Genomic DNA, 9,736 nt, shown 5'->3' on the forward strand with positions numbered 1-9,736 from the left:
GGCTTCCGGGGTTGCGGGCGGCAAGATTGGGAGCTCAAACCGTCCAGCAAGCGGCCCAGGGAAGGACAGTGGTTTGTGTGGTCGCATATCGCTGTAATTACCAGGGAATGAGAGGAGCGTAAATTGCTCCCCCCAGGGCAGAGCCCAATAAAAGGGCATCGCGTTAGGAGGACTCCGGTTGTGTTCCGTTGGAGATCCCGGAGTTCTCCACCAAACGCTGAGGACGGCCACCGGGGGGGTTTTAGTGCGGTAAAATTCTCACATAACTCGGCGTCACTCCCACGGCATCGGATACCTTTTGAAGGTTATCCCCTCGTCAAAAAAAAAAACAAAAAAAAAACCAGATGCTTTACTTCCGCTAACGACTAAAGTTCATGAGGAATAACTTGGAACACCTATGATTAATCCTCTTAACTATTAAACCAGAACACGGCAGCGCTTAACACTGCCAACATTAGGCAGAAATAATTGTGGCGGTGTTGCCTCCTGAATCGAACCACAAATGGTTCTACCACCTTCAAAAGTACACTTCAAAATAATTTAAGTTTATTTGCATATACTTACAGAACAACATATGTAGAAGGGACATAGCATTATTATAACGAATGATCCATTGGAATCTTTGCAAAAATAAATTAAAAATCATAAAATATTTCATTACATTTTAATCCTACATAGTACAGTAGTTCAAAGTACAAATCTAAGCCTAGGAAAAATTTCACGTTCCCACGCAAATACCGCATGCTATCTTATTGTGAACCGAATTCTGAAAATATATTATCGTAATGGTTTTGAACCCGTGACATTTGATTAAAATTGTGACTAGGTACATATTCCCTAAATTTATTTACTAGCAAAAAATATTACACTTTAGTACAGCTTCATCAAAATTATATTTTTCATTAGGGACTTATATCGTCGTATTCTTATTTTATGTATACAGTTGCTGGAACTAAATATTTATTATGAAACTTCATTGTGAGCGTGGATAATTGCAGATTGAAAATAGGTGGAGTGAGGACGGTGCCCGGGTTCCCTAGTATCATTATAAAAATTATAAGTATTATGTCAACTGTCTGATTAATATTTATGTAACGTCCCTAGGCAGGTAGGCATATAAAATAAAATATGTGTATTATAGATAATTTATTGATATGAGAGAGGGTGGAGTTCTAATGTGCAATGGTTACTACTTACTAGATTGTATTGTTCCCACTCCTACAGAATATCAAACCTACTGATGTACCTACATAGGTACAAACATAGATTGTACCTATGTAGGTACATATGTAGGTAAAGATACTTTGCCGCCTTGAAATTGAATGAAGCCACAAATAGCTTATTATCGTAAGTTCTTTTTTTGAATTCTTGACAAATAAAAACATATTTAGAGAAAATTTACGAATAAATAACTAATACTGCGTAATTTACATGAATTTACATAATAAATAAATAATTATTTCAAATATTTCAGGGATATTTTAGCACGGAGACGTGGCAAAACTCTTTTACGCAAGTATTTCAATTCTCAAAACTGGGTACATTTTCTAGTTAGGAGTGAGTAATCTTTACTTATCTATGGGTACAAATAGGTAAAGGTAAAACATAGGTTTTACTGCATTTTATTTTCGCCTAGCATACATAGATATCAGCTAGAAACTTTATTTATACAAATATCATTGGAACTTATTTTCGTACCGTTCCGTAATTTCGAAGTGTTCAATTTTTCGACTTATTCCTGTTTTCATATCAAATATTTTACGCGTGATCCACTTTGTAGAGATAATAATAGAATTGTTATTAAAGACCGTGAAAATGTATTGTTTAAGGTAGCTGACCGCTTATCAAAAAATTTATTTGTTTAAAAAATAATTAGCACATTACTAAGCATAAACGTGACTTCTTCTTATTTTATATCTTATAGTAGGGGAGATCGGGTACAAAAGACACACTATACCCACTTTTAGTTCTTATTTTGATAATACAATACAATGGTAATTTTTAATTACATATATTATCTATATATTTTATTTTTATTAATTAATATTAAAATATTTTCTTTTTATAAAAACAGCTTTTTCATAACATCATTTTTGTGATCTTTCCAGAAAACTTTCATTTGAAATACATAATATGTGGTGCATAAAAAATAATTGGCCTGCTATGTCCACCGTATTAGACTTAACATAATGTCGCTAATTTTGTTGTCATTCAAATTAACTAATTATTATTTTAATTCAGTCATAATATGTTATAGTCATAATATGTGTGTATGCAGAACTTCAGCTTAATCGGTAGGGATTGGTTTTTTAACTGGTTTAAAATTCAGTAGCATTTATTTACTATATCCAAGTAAATGATTGCAACTGAGCCCACGTCTTTCTCATTTATTTCCCAGCGCGACGAGCATTCGACGAAGAGATGTTCTGTAGATTGTTGCTTCTACGCCAAACTGCTAGTCCGCTCTGAAGTTGTTGCTAGCAGGTGTAGTCATACAATTTGCTATGGCGACACAATTCATTTCTATATTCAGAGCAGACTAGCAGTTTTACGCGGACTGTACCCTGTGTATAGTATTACCCTATGACCAGTGTTATCGCTACATTCAACCCGTAATTATTTTTATGCCCGGTCTCCCCTACACTACTTACTTGTTGATATGAAAAGTAGTATTTCCCTTTTCACACATAAAATGATTGACTGAATTAAAATAATCATATTTATTAATACAAATGCTTAAAGTCCCGCAGCTTAAATAGATTGTAGTTAACAGATCTACAAATTTAAACAACAGTTGGAAATATGGGTGAGTATTACCTATAAGATGCTTTCAGGTGCTTTTTCAAGTATCTAAGACGAGATACGCGCGGGCCGCGTGGGGTAGTAGCCAAATGGATTGTAGACAGTTAATTCAAAAGAATATTTTGATAATTTTTAATAAACATAAAAGCAGTGATAAGGCTTCTAGTTAAGAAATTGGGTCTTTTGATCGAGAGCAGGGTTGTTGCTGATGCAGGTTTTTACTAGATCAGCGGATGCTGATGCTGATGCTGATTTTTTCAGATTAATATCAGCTGATGCTGATGCTGATATTTAAAAATACTAAATATAAATATATTTTATACTGAGGTATTTGTACGTCCCTTACGAGAATAGTCTTTTTTAACCAACTTCACAAAATGAGGCGGTTTCTCAATTCTACCGTATATATGTCTTTTTTATGTTTAGTCGCGGATAACTTCGTCGTTTATGAACCGAACTGGATGATTTTTGTTTTGTTGGAAAAAAAGATATTTCCAAAGTAGTTCCGTTATGAGAAAATAAGGGTCTGATGATGGCAGACCAGAGAAATCGAGGGGAACTTTCAAAAATCGTAAGGACGACTATAGGGGAGAAAAAAAAATTAAAAAATTCAATCGACTTCCATGTCACTACAAAGCAAAGATCAACTGAAACAAATTTTGGCTCAGCACATATCTCCGAAGCCGGCGCTCATATTGAACACGCTGTTTACGCCGTTATCCAACGAAATATATTTAGCACTGACTTCAGAACCAAACCAACATCCACTTCAGCTACCCTCCACTCTGCAGTGACACAGAAGTCGGCATTTATTTGTTATTTTTTTTTACAAAAACTACACTTGTCGTATCTTTGTTCAATAACGAAATATTTGGTCATATTGCACTTTTCACTGGATGTGGCATTATGAATTGAATACATAATTCTGTTATTGATTGATTGAACTATGATCGAAAGTTATTGATGTATGATCAAATTACTTTGTCAATACAATCGAATGATTATTCGATGACAACTTGTGTTTATAAACTTCTGTGATTGGCTAAAACTCCACGTGATTTAAGCTCGGTCCCGCCTTCAACGAACACGTTACAATTTCAATATCATCATTAAATATCAGCATCTTTTGTTGCGGATGCGGATGCTGATGCTGATATTTAAAAGAAAGCTGATAACCAGCGGATGCTGATGCTGATATTCGCAACAACCCTAATCGAGAGTACCGAGGTTCAAACCTCAGTACGCACCTCTGATTTTTCAAAGTTATGTGCATATTAGAAATTAATTATCACAAAAAAAAGTTTTTAAAGGTATGTAAATTGTGAAGTCTACCGCTACGCACTTGGCTAGCGCCATGTTGTAGTCGACCATCTTAATCCTTCTTATTCAGAGAGGAGACCCCTGCCCAGCAGTGGGACAGTAATGGGTTGACGATGATGATGATGATGATAATGATGATAATGATGAAATATAGGCTTGCGTTTGGCTGCAACGTTACCTGATGTTAAGTAGCCTATTCACCCTTGACTTGAACAATCCCAGGTCGTATGTATCGGGAAACAACGAAGGCGGCAGTGTGTTCCATTCTTTGACGGTTCGCATCGGCAATGAGTTGCTAAATAAACAAGAATGTAGCGATCCAATAAGTGTCTATATATATTTTTGTTTTATTATGTTTACGAGTATATTACTTTATTTTCATAATTTACAATAAATATAAAAACACTTAACAGTAAATATAATTAAATTTTACTTAGATTGAGTTACTTACGTTTATTTACTTTATCTGGGTAGTAATCCTTGACTTGGGGCAAGTTCACGAAAATTGTATCAATAAATTCCTGGAACTTGTGTACAATTTAAGCATTGTATTTATTAATAGCAACAAGTTGTTTATACCATGTTCGTGCGATAACAACTGTCAAGCTGTTTCTGGATTGTAAGTACATTTCTGGAAGCATCTTTGAATAAATGTGTAATCAGTTTTTAACCTAGTGATATTTATCTGTGACGCATGACTGCGGGATGTGATATAAAAATTCCTGTTCAAATTAGTCAGCTGTTCAGTTCAAATACTTATTCGTCAATTTCTCTTTTAGTATAGTGAAATAATATGACTATTTCAATATTAAATAACAAAATAATCGTAATACAAGGCGTATTACGTATATCCTAGTGTTATTGCAACCGTAATCGGCTGAAGATAGGTAGTAATTATGACTAATGGTGGCTACTGCCTAATAAAACTAGTCTACGGGAATGCAGTCTACATATAGATAAGTAGTCAATGCTGTTACTGCTTCAAAAATATATTAGGAGTCTGAGGACTACGTTAGAACCTTTAAATTTTAAACTTTTACTGAAAAGTTAGCAATTTTTAATCAACATAAATGGAATGTTATGGCATGAACACTTTCCTGCATTTTTTTTTTGTTGACGAGGGGGAAACCTTAAAAAGGTACCCGACGACATGGGAGTGACGCCGTGTTATGTGGGATTTTTACCGCACTAAAACCCCCCCGGTAGCCGTCCTCAGCGTTTGGTGGAGAACTCCGGGATCTCCAACGGAACACAACCGGAGTCCTCCTAACGCGATGCCCTTCTATCGGGCTCTGCCCTGGGGGAGCAATTTACGCTCCTCTCACATCCCCTGGTGATTACAGCGATATGCGACCACACAAAACCGCTGTCCTTCCCGGGGTCGCTTGCTGGACGGTTTGAGCTCCCACTCTTGCCGCCCGCAACCCCGAAAGCCCCTTTTAGTCGCCTCTTACGACAGGTAGGGGATACCGTAGCCCTATTCTGGTCCCGGTACTACAGGGACGAACACTTTCCTGCCTAGTCATTAGTTCAAGTAAAATAAGAAAACTTACTTACATTACATTATTTGAGTGTGTACGAATGAAACAAACGCAAGTGAAGAACGGACTTACATATGTAGAGGTAGGTGCCCCGTTGTATAATTTGCTACTATAAATAGTTATAGTATCTATACTATGTAGGTAGGTAAACACTACCACCTATATAAATAAATAACAATAAATAAATAACATACTTGATTCCAAGACGTAATATTGTTGTATTAAAAATAATAAATTAACCATAGAAATCGATTTTATACATCTTTCGTATTTTCTGTCACATGAAAATCAAAGATAACTGCATATATTTAAATAAAAAATACCTTATGAGACTTGCTAAATATTTTCAGATATTCATTGAGTAAAATATCTTAATCTACTTAAACAAGTGCAGAGTTGAATTGAATTAGCATTGTCCCAGACTAAGTATATATTGACAATGCGACATAGATAATGTAACTGCAGTTTATAATGAGGTTGTCTAGCTGCCGATTACCAGTAAGGATCTAGAACGCCGTTATCTGCGGTAGGATACATCAATTGACATCGTCAATTGCCAAGTAAATTAGACCTCGGAGTGCGCAGAAAGATCTGTGAAGAGATTGTCGATTCAAGTAGTATTGAGACCTTAAATAGGTACTTTAAGCAAAAAAGCAGCCGTGGGAGTAGTATACGACTTAGGGAAAATCTGTGTGTAATTTTTTTTTTTTAAGGTTAGAAGCGGAAATAAGAAATCAATTTATTTGCTAACGAATAGTTTTAGAGGCAATAAAATATTTAGTAGGTACCTATATATCAACATTTTAAAATATAAAAAATATATAAAACTTTCATCATATAAGTAAAATGTGATCCTGTAATCATTTTATTTTCACTTAAGACTCACTTATTATTCATTTAGAACTGACAGACGAATGATAATAAAGAAATTATTATGGGCAATAAAAAATCTATTATTCTTAACCTGTTGTAACCCAACAACATTTATTACCATTTTGATTACGTTATTTATTATCTATTTAACGCTATAAATTTACCGAAGGCAGAGGAACACACGCAATAGATTGTGATTCTATTAATATAAAGATGAAAGCGGTATACGCAGTTACATACTGAAATTAGACGTAAGGCGACATGAGTTGGTGTTATTCAAAAAGATAAGCGATTCTTAAGTTGTTGAAAATTAAGAAAGGCGTAAAAACATCGTAGTTCCCGTAGAACGCGGTCGGTAACACTGCTGGCGCCTGGAGGTTATCGGTCAGGCGCGTGCGGGACGCCACTCGATCGCGTCGCAATGCGCATAAATATAACGCTTTGTGATCACTCACATTAGTCTATAAAGTGCGGTTAGAGTTGATAGATAGCCAAGATGGTGAGAAGTGGTGCTCGCGGAGATATTTGCGGCTATTGCAACGCTTGTGTGCGGATACGGTTGTGCGCCGCGCGCGGACGGAGCCCCGAGCCTATAGAATGTGCGTATAAGCATATTTTGGAGTCCTACGGCAAGAATGGACCGCCGGAGAAGATGCCTGAGACGCCTAAATCTGCGTGCGCTTCCTGCCGATGGACATCAGACGCTCAGTTTCCGGAGACACCGCCGTCGTCCAGCGATCTCAGTTTAGAATGGAGTTCACAGTCCTCTTACAGACCGCGCATGCGTCGACGTAAGAGGTAGACCACCGTACTCCGCATTCGACCAGCATTATTTTTTCCTGATTTGTGAGGTGATGAAGAGAATTAAGCGAGCGGTATGGTTCCAAACCCGCTGTGAAGTTGCTAGTCAATAATTTTTAATTTTGTGTTTTACTTCTAAGTTTGTTATACAATTAAAGTACAATAAATTATTATGTTGCAAGTTTTCGTTATTTTTATTTAAAAAAAACCCAAAAAATGTCAACCCATGCAATAAAATACATTAAATGAATTTTATCTTTTTAAATTAAACATTAACTCTGAATTCTACTTCACTGTCAAAATATACATAACTTACACGGTTAACTCAAACTTCATTTTATTGTTTCATAATAAAACGACAGAATTAAATGAGATAAATATAGTAAATGTTAAGTGCCAAGTTAATGAATGAAAGGATGCATCGCTCATCTATAAATAACAAGATGATTTATTTGATTTCAAATCAAGTTCCACGTAAAGTTCATTTATATTACAATACTCTATTGTTGTTTAAAGGGTGTGTTCGTGTGGGTGTGTTTCATTTCACTATATTAATTTCATTTACCTATCTACTATGGGAAATCAGGAACTCTACATTATTATTCTGGGTTGCAAAAAGATGTAGAGCGAGTATTAGATCAGTGATGATTATTTTTTATTAATAACTAGTTGACGGCAAACTTTGTACGGCCTCAGAATCTATTTATGAAATATATTTCATATTTACTGACCTTTTAAACCTTTCCTGGACTTCCACAAATTATTCTAAATAAAATTAGCCAAATCGGTCCAGCCGTTCTCGAGTTTTAGCGAGACTCACGAACACCAATTGATTTTTATATATATAAATAAATTAACAATAAAGCCTTTTCTATATAAATAAACATTTAAAATAAATTAAATTTAGTAAAGACGTAGAATAAGGTCTACGGTCGTAGCATATGCGTAGCTTCCAAATGTAGAGTTACAATTTATTAAAAAAATAGGTACGTAATACGTAATAAATTTGTAAATTAAAAGATACTTAAAATAACACCTCGTATTTAATTTCCAATTCAAAGTTTACGAATAACATATCATTGAAACAGGCAGACAGAGGTGACATAGATAAAGCAATAACTTCATTCTTCAATTGTTTAATTTTAGATATAAACTATGTACTAATTTGAAAAGTAACATTAAAAATCTTTTAGTTAATTTTGACCACAATTGTCTTTAAATAAACAATATTATATTAATTAAAGTTCATTTTAACTACGGTAGCATACAAAAAACATCAGTAGGTCAAATGTGTAAAATGTAAAAATGATACAATAATAGATAATACAACAAATAAAATCTATTTGTTTTTGTCTGCGAATACTTTGGCCACACGTCGCCTAGGTCATTAGCTTACACTCATACACATGTATGAGAAGTATGTATGTATACTTATCTGTGCTTTACATAAACGCTCATAATTCATGTTTATGACCGAGTACGAGAATAATATTTGAGATATGTCAATTGTTACAAAATGAAAAGTGAATTATTTATTAGTAAAGGGGTTGTATTGACATACTCCCACGTGCGATGTTGTAGGGTTTACAGAATACAGGTTTGCAGATTTAGCAGTGGTGCATCCGGTGTCGACGAAGGGTTTAAAAGTAGGCTAACGGAACCTTTTGTCTACCTGTCTGTCCTCTTTTGTAGGCTGTATCTTGTCAATTACAATAGGAAAGCAGTAGAAATTTTCATAGAATTGGTGTTACAAAAATCGCAAATGGATCTTTTTAAAGAAAGGAGAAAATATTTTGGTAAAATGTACAGAAAAAAATGTTTAAATCCAAAAAATATGTTTTTGTATAACATTGTAGAGTCTGACGAGAAAAGGACCCTATTACTTAGCAAAATTATGAGTTTTCTAAATTAAAAAAATATTTTATTAACTCAATTTCCTTGTAAGATATATAAGATTAATTAATTATAATAATATGTTTAATTTTATTATTAAATAAAAACAAACAAGATACTTGTATTTTAACTTTAATATGAGAGCCAAAAAAATATAAAATTTTCATTAGAAATTATCTACCAATATAAATTATACGACAGACCTATAGTTACAAAGAAGCGCGTTTACTGTTATTACATAGATAATACATATATTTTATATTCCATTAAATTAGACACTTAAAATCCTTTAAGTTGTGTATACAGGCTATCAATTTTATTTTAAAACATTTATTTTTTACATAAAATAATATTAACATGACGTAAGTAAATAATTAAAATTAATTATACATTATCTGAATATCAATAAGAATCAGGATGATATAGATTACAGAAAAAGGCAAATAACCGTTATTATGAAAAAATATACAAAAATCATAGATTAGTAAAGATACTTCACCGCCTTG

Source organism: Epargyreus clarus, unplaced genomic scaffold (assembly GCF_041222505.1).
Source record: "Epargyreus clarus isolate Ecla_fem2 unplaced genomic scaffold, WU_Ecla_fem_2.2 ptg000034l, whole genome shotgun sequence".
Lineage (NCBI taxonomy): Eukaryota > Metazoa > Arthropoda > Insecta > Lepidoptera > Hesperiidae > Epargyreus > Epargyreus clarus.